This window comes from Dermacentor variabilis, chromosome 1, assembly GCF_050947875.1.
Source record: "Dermacentor variabilis isolate Ectoservices chromosome 1, ASM5094787v1, whole genome shotgun sequence".
NCBI classification, from domain to species: domain Eukaryota; kingdom Metazoa; phylum Arthropoda; class Arachnida; order Ixodida; family Ixodidae; genus Dermacentor; species Dermacentor variabilis.
The window spans coordinates 238714966-238732498 of record NC_134568.1 but is presented as its reverse complement, the minus strand read 5'-3'; the positions used below and the strand labels follow the sequence as shown (position 1 = coordinate 238732498).

General features: G+C 46.6%; 1 protein-coding gene across 3 annotated transcripts in view; it reads left to right on the top strand.

Annotated features, from left to right (window-relative positions):
- Oamb (Octopamine receptor in mushroom bodies) overlaps window positions 1-17533 on the top strand; it is a 783118-nt gene that overhangs the window by 685337 nt on the left and 80248 nt on the right. The gene's annotated exons all lie outside the window — the stretch shown is intronic.

The following is a 17533-nucleotide window of genomic DNA, read 5'->3' as shown; positions in this document are numbered from 1 at the left end:
GCATTGACGCCGCCACCAGTGTCAGTTTTGATGAGGCGCCAATACTACGCCCTAAATCCTATCTCCAACGTTGCGCGATATCGCGTTGGTTAGCGGATCAGACTCCCTACTAGCGCGTTGCTTACGCACGTAAGTTCGCTTCTCGACGGCGGACAAACTTTTTTTTTTCTTGGCCATATGGTGAGCTTCAAGCTGAAACTGAAACGCTTGCCTGACGACGGCGACGTGATGGAAAGGGCGCACACGGACGCAGCAAATTCAGTTTCGAGCAAGCACGTGCCGTCGCAGTGAAATAAGGATGAGAGAATAGGGAAGAATGAGTGGTTTGTGATTACTCTAAATTTCTTATAAAATGGAATAGTTCGTGACTATTCGAACGCCCTTGAAAAAGGACGAACACAAGCACTACTTGCAACTTCAGTTCATTGCGAAGTGAGCACCCATTGCAATAAGCAGCTAGCACTCATAACACGAACTGAAAATAAAGGAGCAGAAGGACGTGCATAATTAATTCGGGGAATATGCACTAATAGTGATACGCCGCATGTTGGCACACCCTGACAACAGAATCTGTCATATCTAAGGCGCCGTGTGCATAGCTTCAAAACGAAGAGAGCGCGTTTGCTGTTGTGCTCAAATACCCATGCCCGTATATTTGAAACTTCTCTCTTGAGCGTATTATTTCTTTTTCTCGGCTAGCATTCTGACACCCGCCACTCGTGAAGTGATCGCCGTGAAAACGACAGGATCACCGCAGTGATGGCCAATCGCAGGTGGCTCTTGCGTAGGAGAAGTTTTGTGAATATGGGCCCATGTGTTATAAGAAGGCGCATGGCGCTGTCGACGCTTTTAGAACGGGTAGGGTGATTTTTCTGTTATTTTTCTCAGCAGTAAAGCGAATCAGCTGTGCATAAGCCCTGACTGCTGATTTGACTTGGCGGACCGAAGACTGTCATAAAATAAACCTTGAAATTATTTTTTGAAAGCGAAGATTTCGTTTTATACCTCCCCGGAATTCAGCGTTTGCTAGTCGGCTGTCTTGCCAAGCGGAAGCTGTTGCTCCATAAGAAGAAAGCGATAGAGAGATGCAGGCGAGTTGGTTTGGATGCATAATTGTAAAAGGGTGATATAAACAAACCGGACTTGCGCATTTGTGTGTCTGGTCTTGTTCATCTCCTTTGTGTTTCGAGGCTATTTAGAGCTATACAATAAAAAGAAAGTTACGAGTCCAATGGTGAGTTTCAAACCCGGGTCCCCTAGCGCATCAGCACGATCTATTAATTTTTTTTGTATTAATATATGGTATTTATGAGATGTTGTCGCTGTGGCTACTCCTTTTCACATAGGGATTTAAAAAAAAGAATAAATCATATCAAAAATGGTGAAATCATAACAACATAAATTTCGGTAAAATAAGTACACTAAAGCAACACTAAAAGTGAAAGTCAACTCAGAAACATAGCAACACAAAGTTCAGTCCCATATGTGCACTAAAGTCAACAGAAAGTTCAATCACTTAGCCATTCTAAAATCAGGGCACATAATAAATCACACTATAAACTCGTATAAAGGTACAAAAAAACCAGGTATTAGATTGGCCAGTCAGATAAAAGAAAAACATAGAGTGCGCTTATCATATTTAAACACTCTACTCAATACTTTCCGAGAATATTGCTCCCTTCTAGAAATCCTTGAAGGGCCAGTAACACTCGTCTTTGCAATGAACATGTTGGCCAAGGACTTAAGATGTTCCTGAGGCTGAGGGGCCTGCGATCTAATGCCACTAAATCAAGTGCCAAGCGTTGTCTGTGTGTGTCATGTCGCGGACGTTCTAGCAGAAGATGCTGCACATCATCAAAAGCGTATAGCCACAAGTGCATTCCGCGCTATCAGCTCTTGAAATTGTTTGTAGCAAGTGTTTTGTGTGCACGGTACCGAGCCGCAGACGGTGAATCAGCGTTTTAGAAGCTCTGATTGTATTAAATGTGGACGGGATTTTAAACTGAAGTGATGGGTCAATGTGAAATTAATCTGAAGATTTCGAATTCTGATCAAACCATGTCACTTTACAACCACGGACTGATATCTGTCTTAGTATGCGGCGCAATTCGCCTTGTGTTAGAGGGCGACCATGTACGGCGTTATTAACATGCTCTTGTCCAGCTGCCTTGTCTTCTGCAACATTCATAGGGATATTGCAGTGGCCACGTATCCATTGGAACATTACTGTGCGATTTTCTTCACTTGCTTTTGTGAGTTCCTTAAGTATCTCGTTAACTAACACCATGTTTTGCGAATCGCTGATGTCACTATGAAGTGAAGACAAAGCTGCCTGCGAATCACAAAGGATGACCCATTGTTTCCCTTTTTACATTGAATTTATATAGCGCAGCAAAGACAATATCGCAAGAAGCTCTGTTGTTGTTGATGAAGTCGTTTGAGATAGTTTCAACGTTTGTATTTGGTTCCATTCTGTGGACCAGGGCAGCTGTAGAAGAACTTGTTTAGCAGGAATCATCTGTATACGCTTGAATATAGCCAGGGTATCGAAAGTATATTTGGTATAACGCCAGTAATTGTGCGGCTAGCATAGACATATCTCGTTTGCGAATAATTCCCTTAACCGAAAGTTCAATTTTTGGAACTACGAGTCGTCATGGAGGGTAAGAGATATCTGAGAACCAAAATTCGTGATGTGGTAGTAGACCTTTGTGCACCTGAATTACCGAATTGATGTTCGTCCTGTCTCTCTCAATGAGAGCACTTGCTGGTGGGTGCCTTTTGTGCTGCCCTGAAACGCGAAAGTAATGTCTACAGGTTTTAACCGTCCTCATAATAGGGAATCTAGGATGACGTGCTTCTGCAATTACTAAGGAACTTGAGGTCCCTCGAGGAACGCCTAAGCATACTCTAAAGCTCCTAAATATTAATCGTTGGAGTCTCTCTTTGGATGAACCGGAGATTCCATGCATAACAGGTAAAGAATATACTATCTTTTGCTTTATAAGTGCATTATGTACTTTTAGTAAGGATGAACCCGACCCTTCCCATGTCGTGCCTGATACGCGGCGAAGAACATTTATTAATGAGTTTATTTGTTTTTCGAGGGTTTGAGAATTCCAAGAAAGTTGCCTGTCTAGTATAACCCCAGAAATTTTTTTCGTTTCACTACGTCTAAAGGTTGTCCCTCAAGGCTAAGAATCCTTCAGATGTCCTCTGGTGAAAGGCATCAATGCCGTCTTACTGTAAAATAGTTCTATCCTTCTTTCCTTTAAGAATTTGTCCACAATGTTTAGGTCTTCCTGCAAAGTTGATTGAACAAGGCTGGTACTTGAACCAGAGGCCGAAATGCAAACATCATCCGCATACATAGAGAAGTTCAGGGAAGGTGGAAATCTCCGTGATAAATCCGCCATCACACAATTAAAGAGAAACGGACTTAAGGCGCTGCCTTGTGGCACTACTTGAATAATATTGTGAGAGCAACTTTTTCCTTCGCTTGGTTGAATAAATATTGACCTGCCATTAAAGAAGTTGAATATCCACCATAGCGGTCTTCCAGAGACTCCCGCTTCTAGCAGGCCACATAGTATATGAGCATGGCTGCCTGTGTCGAAGGCTCGTTTAATGTCGAAAAATAACCAGCTATTGTGACATTTCCCCTAGGTCGTTCGCGTTCAACATACGTAACGATATTCAAAATTGCATCTATGGTGCATCGCCGCCTTCGAAATCTTGTCATGTGATCAGGAAGTGCTTCTGTTTGCTCACACCACTATTATAGCCTAGTGTCAATTATTTTCTCCGTGACCTTGCATAAACAGCTCGTCAGACTCACAGGATGAAAAGACTCAAGAGAGAGAGAAGTCTTACCAGGCTTCTATATAGGTATTACAGGTGCCGTTTTCCAAGAATCACGGACAGACTCTTTTTTCCACAAGTCATTAAGTAAATCCAAAAGTGCCAAACGACAATTAGGTCCCATGTTTTGCAGTATACCGTATGTAATAAAAGCTGGACTTCCAGCAGTCTTTGTCTTACAAGACGCAAGCGCACATTGTAGCCCCATCCTAGAGAATTCGTAGTCTAATTGTACATGCTGCGACTGAAAACACACAATGACTTTTTGTTTTGCCACTTCCAATTGAACATTGAAACTCGGCACTAATAATATATACGTTTGTTCTAGTTACAACTTTGCAGAATTTCTCAGAAATCACTAAATCTGAAGTATCATTGGCTATTGCGAGAGCAAGAAGTGGTTGTGTTTGAACAACAGGGCCTCTTAATGCACGAATAGTCATCCATACTCGTGGAACTGGTGTCAGGGGAGACAACGTATTGCAAAATTTGTGCCATCTTTTTTTTCATAATTTTTGTAGGCGTCTCTGCATGACTGAGTGGATTTGCTGCTAATTTCTATGTGCTTCTATATTTCCACTCCGGCGATAAGCTCTTTCTGCTCTTCTTCTTACAGCCCTCAAATGTTCATATTCTCCATCAACTGTTGTGTACTCATCAGGAATGGGCACTTGTTTCGTACACATTTTCATTGTTTCTTGTATCGCTGGTGTGAGTTTTTCTGTGACAGCTTCACAATCCACTCAAGTGCAGACAAGTGTTGACGAAACAGCTGTCAGTTTGTTATATCAACGTACCTTCGTTTCGCAGTACTTTTTAAACGCGGATGTGATATAAGAATTGGGAAGTGATCGCTTCCACGTCTTTCTGCGTCTGCTGTCTACCCAGCGTCGGTAACAATATCATTAGAGCATGGTGTACGTCTATGCAACTGGTGTAGTGATATCCCAGCATAAATGTGACAGATCGATCATTCAATACTGATAGATTGAATCTTTCCGCGGCGCATTGTACGATATTCCCATGGGCATCAGATTAATTACTCCCTCACTTTATGATGTATGCGTTAAAGTCCCCATTTATGACAATGTTTGATCCTGTGATGCTAAAAATATTTACCAAATTATCAATCGTAATACGTCTCGGTGCTTGTATGTATCTGCTTATGACAGTTACACATAATTTTGCGAGATATACTTTGCAGGCTACATATTCAGGAAAATCTGAACTGTTTGATTGAACGAGCTGAGAGGCCAAATCTTATTGAACGCAGAGAATTGTTCTACCGTTTAGCTCGACGGCACGATGTATGTATGATGTAATTTTTTTACTCGCACGGCTTTTTAGCGCTTTGAATATATAGAGCGATCGAGTGAAATAAGCTTTTTTTTTTCCCTTCTGTTCGTTAGTTCCGATCGGAGCACTATCAAAGCACTTCCCCCTAGAAGAGACCAATACTAGCGGCACAAATCTGGAAATTCCATACATGCGATGTTTCTGAAAGCTGTATCGTTATTTTACGCATGACTGTAAGCTAAGTGGCTCTCCTGGGTCGCGATAACGTTGAACTATTTCATTCTGTTTTTATTCCGAGTACGTTCTAGCCTTCCGAGATTGATCAAAGTTCTTCGTGCTATGGGGGCGTGGCCCTAAAAATTTTGACTAATTTCTCAGGGCTAGTGACGCCTTTGCAATAAAAACACTGTGGAATAGTTTTACGTTAGTGCTACCAATGATTCTACATGCACGACGCCGTGTTCTTGACGTCTCTGATATCGTGCCTTCTGTCTTAGTCGTTGGGACTGTTGAGAACGTTGGCCGAGGGGCATATGGCAAAGACATCGTGCACTCATCAAAGCCACAGTTAATTGTTTCGTTTTCACCTTCATTTTATGGCGTGTCCCGCAATTATAGCGTTTTCTGCAATACATTGCAATACTTTTGTCGAGTTTAATGTTTTGATTGAGAGAGAGAGAGAGAGACTTTAATGAGAGCTAGAGATGCTACCTTAAGGAAATTCCCGACATGCTACTCAGGATTGTTAAGATGAAAGTTGAAATAAAAATAAAGACGGCAAAATAGTGAAACAAAATGAAAGATAAATAGAAAACCAATAATTGAAATGAAAAAAGTACAAAATATACGTGTGAGAAAAAGAACAGAAAATGAAGCACAATCTAACAAAAGGAATACGAGAATTGAGTAAATACATTTTTCTACCTAAAAAATATAACCTAACGGCAGAATTGAAGCATGCGTCACGTAACAATGCCAGAAGATCTGTGAGTGCCCTTGGCCAAGATCTGTGAGTGGTAGCGCTAGCTAACACTTCTAGGGTTCTACTAGGAAACATAAATACCCAAGAAAATGAATGGGGAAACAGCGCCGCGGTAGCTCAATGGGTAGAGCATCGCACGCGAAATGCGAAGGTTGTGGGATCGTTCCCCACCTACGGCAAGTTGTTTTTTCATTCACTTTCATCTCCATTAATTTATCGTTTCTTTATTTCATTAATTAAGCACAAGTAACTTCCCCTACGTTGTCCTTAGTGTCAGTGTTTGTTGGCTTCTTACGATATGACTAATAAAAATCGGGCGCCTCGGTTAACCCCCTGTCTTCTCGTTTACGCAATATGCATGTATCATTATCCCCGACGGCAGAAGCACCGTCCCGGTGCGTCTAAATACCGGTGATAAAAGTAGAGAAATATGGTTTGAGGCGGGCGACATGCACAACGTCACTGGAATTCGAGGCAAATGAGGCACTGGTACTGACTGGGGCCATTTCGTACGCATATATGACTGGAATCACGGCACGCAGCAGTCGATACAGGAGTTTTTCTGACAGGCCAACGTGACGAGTCTGGGACCACAGGAGTACCAGATATCCGGGCGTAAAGTGGACGGCTCTGTGTTAGCGATCGTACAAACGCCGTTACTTCTCTTGGGAGGTCAGGAGGCGAGCGCGGGCAATTTCGCGTGCTCGGGCTACCCTGATGATGGCGTCAAGTGCATACTCGCTGGTCTCTGCTGCGGCGGATGGAAAGGATGCGTCCAGTGGCAATGTGGGTTGTCAGCCGAACAGCAGAAAGAGCGGGGAACAAGCGGCAGTGTCGTGACGCGAAGAATTATATGCAAAAGTGACATAGGGTAGGGCAAGGTTCCCAATCAGTATATATATATGGTCGGACGAGGCATACTTTGCAAGCATGTCTGTTAGGGTACGATTCAGACGCTCCGTGAGACCATTAGTATATGTATGATAATACGCAGTCAACTTGTGCTTGGTTGAGCAGGACTGCAGGATGTCGACGATGACTTTAGAAAGAAATGTCCGACCACGGTCAGTGAGCAGTTGGTGTGCAGCGCCATGCTGCAGAATCACGTCGCGTAAAGGAAAATCGGCGACATCCGTGGCGCAGCTTGTTGGAAGCGCTCTGGTGATGGCGTAGCGCGTGGCGTGATCTGTCGCCACAGCGACCCACTTGTTGCCAGAGTGGATAGAGGGAAAGGGCCTTGTAAGTCCAAGCCAACGCGAAAGAACGGCTCCGAAGGAATGTCGAGCAGTTGAAGGCACCCAGCCGGGAGCGTCGATGTTGTTTTTTGGCGCTGGCATTTCTCACACGCCGCAACGTATTTCCGGACGGAGCGGGCAAGGCCTGGCCAAAAGAAGCGTCGTCGAATCCAGTCGTAGGCGCGGGAGACGCCAAGGTGACCTGCCGTTGGTAAATCGTGAATTTCTTGAACAGCTGACCAGAGGTGCTTACGAATGACGAGGAGTAGGGCAGGACCGTCGGGGCGTACATTGTGGCGGTATAATACATCCTCCCGAAGAACAAACAGGTGAAGGGACGGATCAGAAGGCTAAGCTTCCAAGCCATCAATGATGGCGCACAAGGTGGCATCACGGCGTTGCTCGTCGGCAACGTGTAGCAGCTGAGAAACGGAGAAAACGCAAGCGTCGGCATCGGGGTCAGGGTCGGCTGGTGGTTCGTCCACTAGATAGCGTGATAAACAGTCTGCGTCTTGATGTAATCGGCCCGACTTGTACCCTACTGCATAGGAATATCCTTGCAGCCACAGAGCCCAGCGACCAAGCCGACCGGTAGGATCCTTAAGTGAGGAAAGCCAGCAGAGCGCGTGGTGGTCCGTGATTACAGAGAAGTGCGGGCCATACGAGTACGGGCGGAATTTGGAAACCGCCCAGACGAGAGCCAGGCATTCACAATCTCTAATCGAATAGTTGCTCTCCGCTGCTGTGAGGAGGCGGCTAGCGTAGGCGATAACACGATATTGACCCTCCTGCCACTGGGCTAAGACGTCTCCGATACCTTGACCACTGGCATCGGTACGCACCTCTGTAGGGGAGAACAGGTCAAAATGGGCCAGTATAAGTGGCGTGGTGAGAATGTTGGTGAGGTGCACAAACGCGGCAGTTTGAGCGGGGCCCCACGTAAACGGCACGCCCTTCTTCAGAAGATCAGTAAGTGGTCGGGCAATCGCTGCGAAGTCTTTAATAAAGCGTCGGAAGTAGGAGCAGACTCTTGCAAAACTTCGGACGCCTTTGACAGACTGAGGTACAGGAAAAGACGTGACAGCACGAACTTTCTCCGGGTCTGGTTAAATACCGGAAGCGTCGACGAGGTTGCCCAGCACTGGTAACCTGCCGACGACCGAAGTGACCCTTCGATGAATTTAGTTGGAGCCCAGCCTCACGGAAGACTTGAGCTGATAAGCGCTCAAGGTGTGTCTCAAGTGTAAGCGAAAATATGAGAACGTGGTCTCGGTAACACAGGAATGTTGACCACTTAAATCCTTGAAGCAAAGAGTCCATCATACGTTCGAACGTTGCTGAGGTGTTGCATAGACCGAATGACATAGCTTTGAATTGATATAGACCATCAGGGGTGACGAACGCGGTCTTCTCTTGGTGCTTTTCATCCACAGAAATTTGCCAATAACCAGACCAAAGGTCTATTGATGAAAAGTAGTGGCACCGTGGAGACAATCGAGGGCGTCGTTAATGCGAGGCAAGGGATAGACGTCTTTCTTGGTAATGCGGTTTAGATGACGATAATTTATGCAGAAATGCCATGTGCCATTTTTCTTTTTAACAAGCACCACGGGCGACGCCCAAGGGCTCGACGAAGGTTGAACAATGCCTGTGGCAAGCATCTTGTTGACTTCATCTTGAATAACCTTACTCTCTAAAGCAGAAACTCGATATGGTCGGCGATGAATAGGACTGGCATCACCAGTACTTATGTGATCCATAATAATTGAAGTCTGGCCCAATTGACGATTGTTGGGGTCGAAGATGTGGTAGGAAACCAAAAGGCGACACAAAGCTGCTGCTTGTTGAGGCAATATGTCCGCAGCAATCATAGGCCGAAATGTTGCGTCAGGGCAAATAGCATCCTGCGGATATGGGGAAGAATATGAGCAGACGTCCAGTGAAAACGTCGTGACGTGGTCATCTCCTATAGCACGCAGCATTGCAATCGATATGCCTTGGGGTAGAACTTCCTTTGTCAGGCCAAAACTGACGACGGGGAGGCATGTCCGGTTATCGGCGACGGTGACGACGGAGTAGGGCACAGTGATATTGCGCATCAAAAGGACATCAGGAACAGGTGTGGAGACGTAATCACCAGCGGGAACAGGAAAAGATGATAGCAAATCGATGAAAGTCAAGGCCTTAGGCGGCAGGCGGACGAAGGTCGTACTAAAGTTGTTCGGCATTTCGGCATGAATATGCGCGAGTAGAGGAAGTTCGAGGCAAAGGGTACCAGCAGAACAGTCGATCAAAGCTGAATGCGTCGTAAGAAAGTCGACTCCGAGGATTAGGTCATGGGGACAAGTGGTCAGCACTGTAAAAAGAACAGGAACGTGGTGGTCGGTGATACTTATACGGGAAGTACACATTCCAGTGACGTCAACAGTGCTGCCATCGGCCACGCGTACGGCTCGTGTAGTAGCAGGCGTAAGAACCTTCCTCAGTCGACGACGGAGGTTACAACTCATTATGGATACCTGGGCCCCAGTATCTATTAACGCCGTCAAAGGGACACCATCGACGTGAACATCAAGTAAGTTCTGGTTCGTTGGGAGCGTCAATGGCGGATTTCGACACGATGAGGATAATGCAGCCCTACCCCCAGGAGCTGCATGGTCTAGTTTTCCGCCCGGGAGGGTCCATAAGTGGTCGGCGACGAATAGTGGCGTGGCTGGGGTGACGGAGACCGACGGCGCTGAGGTGACGGCGAGCGAGCAGTACGACTGTCGTCGACGGATACGCCTGAGGTAGGAGGCATACCTCGAAGCGAGTAACGGCGCGGTTCGGCATATGGGCGAGGAGACAGGAAAAGGGAGCTCGAATACGGCGACGTCCAGGAGGTGCGGCAGTGGCGAGCGACGTGGCCAATGCGGAAGCAACGGAAGCAAATCGGCTTGTCGTGCGGAGTTCTCCACTCGTTGGGGTGCGGTATCTGAGAGGTGAATACAGATCGCTGTGAGGCGTAGCTGTCGGCACCGGTGGGACGTCAGGTCGGGAGACGGAGCACGCAGCAGGAAAACCTAGGTTTGCAAATTCTTGCCACACAAATGCCTGAATGAGAGAGATCGCTGGGGCTGGTTGGTCAATGGTAGGGTCAAGTGGGCGTGGATGGAATGGCGCAGGACTTGTAACCCCGAGCTCACGGCGAACAATGTGTGACGTGGTCATTTAAAGGTGGTGAGGCGGTAAGTTACGACGCAAGACGATGTCGCAGCCGTGTTAGGCAGCCTGGAGAACTGCGGAATGACGCGGCGGCTTTTGGCGAGCTCAAAGCGGCGACATTCCTTGAGAATGACGTCGAGGGTGGACACATTGTTAAGTACCAACAAGTTGAACATGTCGTCCGCGATCCCCTTGAGTACGTGGACGACTTTGTCAACCTCGGTCATTTTGTTGTCGACTTTCCGGCAAAGAGCGAGCACGTCTTGTATGTACGAGACATGCGGTTCAGTAGAAGACTGTACTTGGGTTGCAAGCGCTTTTCTAGCAGCCAGCTGCCGACCTGTGGGATTTCCAAAGAGGTCCCTGAGCTTCTCCTTGCCCTGCCTGTGGACTAAGGGCAACATTGGACCATGTGTTGTGGGAGTGCGAAGCCATCGGCTCCTCCTTCAGCGAGGATAGGTGGGCTGCGCTCTTGGGCAGCCCCGAACTCAGTGACTAAACCCTGGCCGTCCAGAGTGCCCGCGATCGGGCCGTCAAGCTCGCCTTGGCGGTCCCTACGTGGGACTAGCCGGGTGGCGCGAGGTCTCCCCTGCGTCTTTTCTGGACCTAATAAAGTTATTTCACTCACTCACTCACTCGTCCTCGTGTGTTCGGAACCAGACGCGAGGAGTCCCGCCCAAGTAGAATAGGACATTCGCTAGCACAATACTAGGGTCCCAGTGGTTGTTTCGGCTAACACGTTCATACAGGCTGAGCCAGTCATCAACGTCGACATTATTTTGGCCGGATAATATGCCAGGATCGCGGGGATTGGTAACCGTAACGTACGTTGTTGTCGGTGTCGCAGGAGTAGAAGCAAACGAGGTGTCGTCACCGGGAGCCATGGCGGAAAGCAGGACGGTGCGGCCGCTCCGGAGCTCCGTGGCGTGGACGGGGCACGGCACCCTCCACCATAATGTTACGCGAACGAAGGATTAAGAACTGGAGACTATTTACAACGTATATTTAGAAAGGATAACTACAGCGCTGACCAGTTCAGCCGAGAGCTCGAGAGCCAGAGACCGTTCGTCGTCTATCGTCGGGGCGCCCGCGTACATCGTCGACAAGAAACACGCAATATGCATGTATCAATATAAACACTGCCGGCTCCTCGCTTTTTGACAGTACTAGATGGGCTGCCCGAAACTGCTTCCTTCTTCATTTTTTTTTTGTGTTCTTATGTGGCTCCCTTCTTGGATTGGTGCTGTCCAGGACTAAAAAAAAGGCCTTCATTTTCCTGAAAATCCACAGCAAGATCGAAAAACTTCCGTTGACTTCCATTTCCTGTTTCCTTCAAAGTCAGTTCTTTCTTTCTCCCGTTTAGACCGATACCGACAGCAGCGCAATGCGTCATCTCTTGATGCGGAAAGCAAGGTCGCCTTTACTTATTCATAGTGCGCTGTAAAAGAAAACTGAGGCATATGTAGTACATTTACGGGAACAAATCACTTTCAGCGAATTCATGCAAATAGCTGGGACAATTTATTGTCAGGTTTTAACACCCTGAACATATAGATATCAGCTCTATACACACTAACACTAATGTGACAGAAGCGCGTAGCGTTCGCTGACCCACTATCCTTATGCTAAGCATAGCCATATATAGGGCGTCTGGGAAATACTCCTCTATAAGTTAAAAAAGAACGAGTTCATTCCGTAAAGACAAACCTTATCGTGGATGAGAAGATTAAAAAAATTTGACTTTGCACGCACAACGGCAACAGGCAGTCATCGAGGACTATAGTTAGTAGGCGCCGGTGACTGTACCACAGAATACTGTAAGTGAATGCACTCAAATGGCTTCCCTGTGGAAATGTTTAAGCCATGATTTGATAACAGGCGACTTGTCACCATGCAAACCACAAATCAATCCAACGAAGCAACAGAGCCTATGCCAACTGAGGTACGAATACGACATACCTTAGCGAACGTTTCACCGCAGTTTCCACGGTGTACAGTCCGGGCAGCTGTATTAAATTTTGCGCGAAGCCCAGCGTGCAAAGTACATTCTAAGAATTTCCACAGAGGTAAACATAAAAAAAAGCAAGTGGACAGAAAGACGCTAGACTATCAACTGGCGGTTTGGAGGTGAGCAAGGTACGAAAGGTACGAATGGAAAAAAAAAAATATTTGGGAAAGGAAGACCATAATGTTGTGCATGCGTGTCATCGTATAGCCTGACGTAGAAACTCCACCTCCTTCTGTCATGGCGATTGAGGGGACACTGATACAATTACTTCCCTCTCCCCAGAAGTAGGGGGGGGGGGGAGGAGAGTAGCTTTGTGGTTTGCTGCAGGAAGACTTTAGGGGAGTAAGGCGTCTTGTTCCGTAGCGCAACGCTTTCAGCGCACGTCCGCTGAGCTTGTTTTTTTCTTTTGGTGCAAATGCTGAAAATCGCCTTTACGTGCAGCGCATTACGCGCGTAAGCTTAAGCGGCGGGTTTTGTTACTCATTATTCATGCCAAGCACTGCGACTTCGCAGCGTGCTCATCAATGGCGATGCCTTGTTCTTTGCTCTTCGTTCCTTGCTTATTGTTCTTATTTTTATGTCTTGATCATTTCCTGTTACGAACATTATTTCCCTCTTTATTTTTTTCTGACCTACTTCGTGCCCACGGCACGCGCCCAAGGGGGCGCTTGTTTTCCTTTGAAAGCCTCCGCGTATTGAATGGCGTGGTCGAGCGTGAGGTGATGAAAGTTTTCCGCACCTGGTGTAGACAGCTGGGGCACGTCTGCTCCCCGCCGCAACGCACTGTAGCCCAACGGAAGACGGCAAGGCCACGTGTGTATACTCTACAGCTTAAAACAGTGCGATAATGGTAGAAGCAGCGTCCGTGTTCGTTTTGTGGCGACCAAAATTTTTGCGCACCGCCTCGACTACTTTTGTGCTGTTTACAAGTTGGCGCCCCTGTGGATACCGGCGTGAATGTTGTATCTCTCGACGAAAACGTACCCTGAGCTCACGTAAGTGTGGCGCGTGTCTTTAGGAAGTGCGCCCTCTTGTGGATGCTTGTTTTGACCCTTTCCCACTCTTCGATAGTTGAACCGACGAGGGAAACCGGTTGTAGAATATATACATATAAACATTTGCGCGAAATAAATAGCAATACTTTTGCGGTATTGCAAATGGTCCTGAAGATTCGTATTGTGAAACGTCATGCCCGTTATGTAATTCGTTGAAGCTTCAGTATTTATTTAGCAGTGTCGGGCGGTTCGTCTGCTCAACGAAAAAACACAAATGAAATACAAAATGTACTATCGTGCGCTTCGGTTGTGTCTTATAAGCCGCGGAATTATACACCAGCCGGCGTCTCTACGTGCGTTGATGCGTCTGTACTAATGACTAATCTCTGCCGATATACTCTATAGTCTGGCTAGATTTAGAAATTATATTTGGCAGAAGGATTGTAATATTGATAGATGCTTGACGACCGTGGCTCCAAAGCATTTTGGCCGGTGGTGAAGCTGTAAAGTACCTCCGCCATCATCACTATCATCGTACCACCGCAGGGTTTCGTGGCGCTGAACGCAAGAGCAAAAAATTCCTCTACAATAACCAGTAAGCGTGGTGCTTAATATATATTGTACAATTTAAAACATCACCCTATAATGCATAATAATATACCATCTACATTTCTACAATATAGTAAATAACATTCAACTTCAAGTATAGTGTTATACTTAGGTGCACAAATGCCTGGTGTTCATTTTATTGATGATTTTTTTAACCCGACCGCATTTTCCCATTTTACTGCAACAAAGCCAATGAACTTTATTGGGTAGAACCTGCAGCAAGAAGTAATTAGAATCTTTTAAAAATATTGATTCATGACTTGAACGAAAGTGTGTTGAGCTATTTGGTAAGGATTCATGGTAAAAAAAAAAGGCGTAGACACAAGAAGAAAAAACGGACAATGTTTTTTCCTCTAACATCATGTCTTAAGTTTCGCACATACTTTTACTGGCAACATTATGTTTGACCAAAAAAAAGAGAAGATGAAAGGAAAGGAGGGACGTCAGCCACGCATTCGTCCAGTTTCCTATGTATCCTGCATGCACTGTATACGAAGAGAGACTATGGCACATCGTCGTCTAGAACTTTCCCATTACAATGTAAAGCTCTACGCGCTGTGAATTCTTTCCGTGGTGAGGTACAGTTCAGTCTTAGCACACGAAACAAGTGGGCGGAGAAAAGGGAAGGGGGGAGGGGCACTTCAGAATCAGTCTACCGCCGTTCAACAGCGACAATATGCGCTCTGTTGCTGAGCCCGAGGTTGCAAATTCAATAATGCTCCACCAGTGTAGCCGCTTTCTGATGAAAAAGGAATGAAAAAAAACGCCGATATACCTATATTTAGGCCCACGTTAATGGACGATAGGCTGTTTGAATTTAATCAGAAGTTCAAATCAGGAGTCTCCAGCCACCGTCTCTTAAAACACACAGGTGTAGCTTCGAGACGCAAAACGGCAATTATATGTGTTCATTTCAAGGAGCCGTGGCTCACTTGTTCGGGCTGCTCCGGTGTCACTGGCTCGAGAAGTGTCATTGAAGGATCTCGAAATCTGACAGAACCCTGTAACATTATCTATGTTATGGGATTTTAGGGGATGCTTTGCATATTTGCGAAGTAATACAAGACTGCCGGTTGCCACCAACAGCAGAACGGGGGCACACTATTAGGTTAATAAGGTGGCCGTTCAAAGCACCAAGCACTTTTTGATTTGGTCGTTTCAGAGGAGAGATGAAGAAAGTTTTAGTAGAACTGCAATTTGACTGGTGGCTCTATGAAACCACGCCGTACCCATTGCAGTTACGTGGGCGCTCGTTAGAATCACATAGCACCGTTTACACTTACGTGGCCCTCACTATTGCAAGGCCCTGTGCTCTGAGAATTAAACAAAAAGAAGAGGAAAATAACCTACAAGGATGAACTTCATATATACTGCAGTGTTTGGTAAATAAAATGGTCTTTCATCCAACTCCCTATCTCCTCGGAATGAAGCAAAGAAGGACTTAAAAACTCGGCCTTGGGGGAAACGGAAGCATGATTACCGCAGTTCGAATGGGGGTAATCGAGTTCATAAAAAATGACATTTCCTCTATTCATCAGCAGACCATTTCATCCGAGGTGCTGTTGACGACGTCATTAACTGCACAAGCTTTTAACTGTATGTGGCTCAAGAGCCGGGCTAACCCCATGCTTGAGTATCAGGACTCTAAAGAAATAATAATCAAGAAACTTTTTTTCTGGCAAGGGCCCAATTAATGTGTTATCATATATGTCAATAACGTAGCCGCATATTTTATGTCACATGCTTAACCTGTAAAACAGCTAGCGCTTCGGAGATGCAAGGAGGCAGTGTTATACAGACAGTTACAGACGGGGTCCCTGCTCCCCCCGGTGCTAGCTAAGCACGTGTGTCCGAGCGTGTACGCGAGTGACGTGCGTAGACTGTGCGCGAAGGAGAGAGCCATCGCGGCTCACATCCTTTGGCACTGTAGCGTAAATCCGCGAGAAGCCAGCGAGAAGACGACGATCCCGCCGCAGCTAAAGGCTGCAACGAGGAGCTATGATCAAGAGACACAACTCAAGGCCGTCCAGCAGGTCTCGGCAGCTCTAGAGAGGCAGCGACCTCGCGAAACCGAGGAGAAGGGGGGCAGCACCCCCTAGGAAGGGGGCGGCGGCCCTCTCGGACCCGCGGAAGTAGCGAGGAACAAAGACCTCGTGGTTCACAACGCACGAGACTGACGTAGTGGCCGCGTCGCGGTAAAAGCTTGTCCTCCCTGCGTGGAGGGAGCCTAACCGACTCTGCAGGCATTTTTAATAAAGTTGTTCTCTCTCACTCTCTCTCTCTCTCTCTCTGGTAGGGATCTGGTGCATGGCATTCCCTGTTTTTTGTAATCGGTCCAGTAATCAGACAGCCGGCTCCTTTGTTTGCTATTATGCGTTTCTATCGTATAATATGAAGATAGCAAGTACACCGGTTTATATGTTAGAACTGCAACGATCCGATAACAAGGACGTTTCTTCATGGGTTTTTTTCTTCGTATTTTCGATAGCTTGTTCGAGCCAGCTGTTTCTTTTTTAATTTTTGCACTGGTATATGTCATGTGCACAACTGGAAAAATGATTTTCATGTGTACTATAGCCTCTTTGAAAAGGTCGCACCTGCTTTTTTGTGTGCGTGCATGCGTGTTTGTGTTTCTTTTCGTTCTATTCTTTTCGATGGTTTAGGCACGTGTGTGGGTGGGTTAAGTATAGGCCATTGATGTTAGCGAATACAAAGACATAACGCGTAATCAAACGCGTATCAATGTAAATGTAGCGTAAAAAACCAACATAAAGATCTTTCGCTGCAGTGTACCTAGTCTCTTCTTTCATTGTCGTCGCCATGCAATGAGGAAAAATTAAACAGCTGAGCTCTTCTTAATTGTAACTTCTCGTCAGGAAAACATTAAATATAAGAAAGCCCCCCTCCCCCCAAAAAATTCACGCTGAAACTCTTCTGGGAGCTGTCTCAGTATGCGTCAGCATTGTGCCAGTTCCTGATCACCACGCGGCCCGGCGTCATCAAAGTTACGAAACTTGATCCTACCGGTATAATCGACAGCGTTGCGGCGACATGAACTGCTGCGGACGACGGCGCAAAGCGAAGTGATGAAGCAAGCAAGCTATTGCAGGTGGTGGCGCCAGGTGTACTGATGACGTTCCGATCATCATAAGCCGTTATCGCTCTATAGCGCCGTATCCATCCGCGTAGCACCATTATGAACCGTGATCAACCGCACTCCGGCGGCAGCTGCGTATGGCGCGGCCGCGTTCTGCGATGGGGACAGAGTGCGCCAAGTGCTGATAGCTTCATGTACGCTGTGTTCTCGCCGCTTAGTTCACGTTGATGCGAGGCGCGCCGGCCC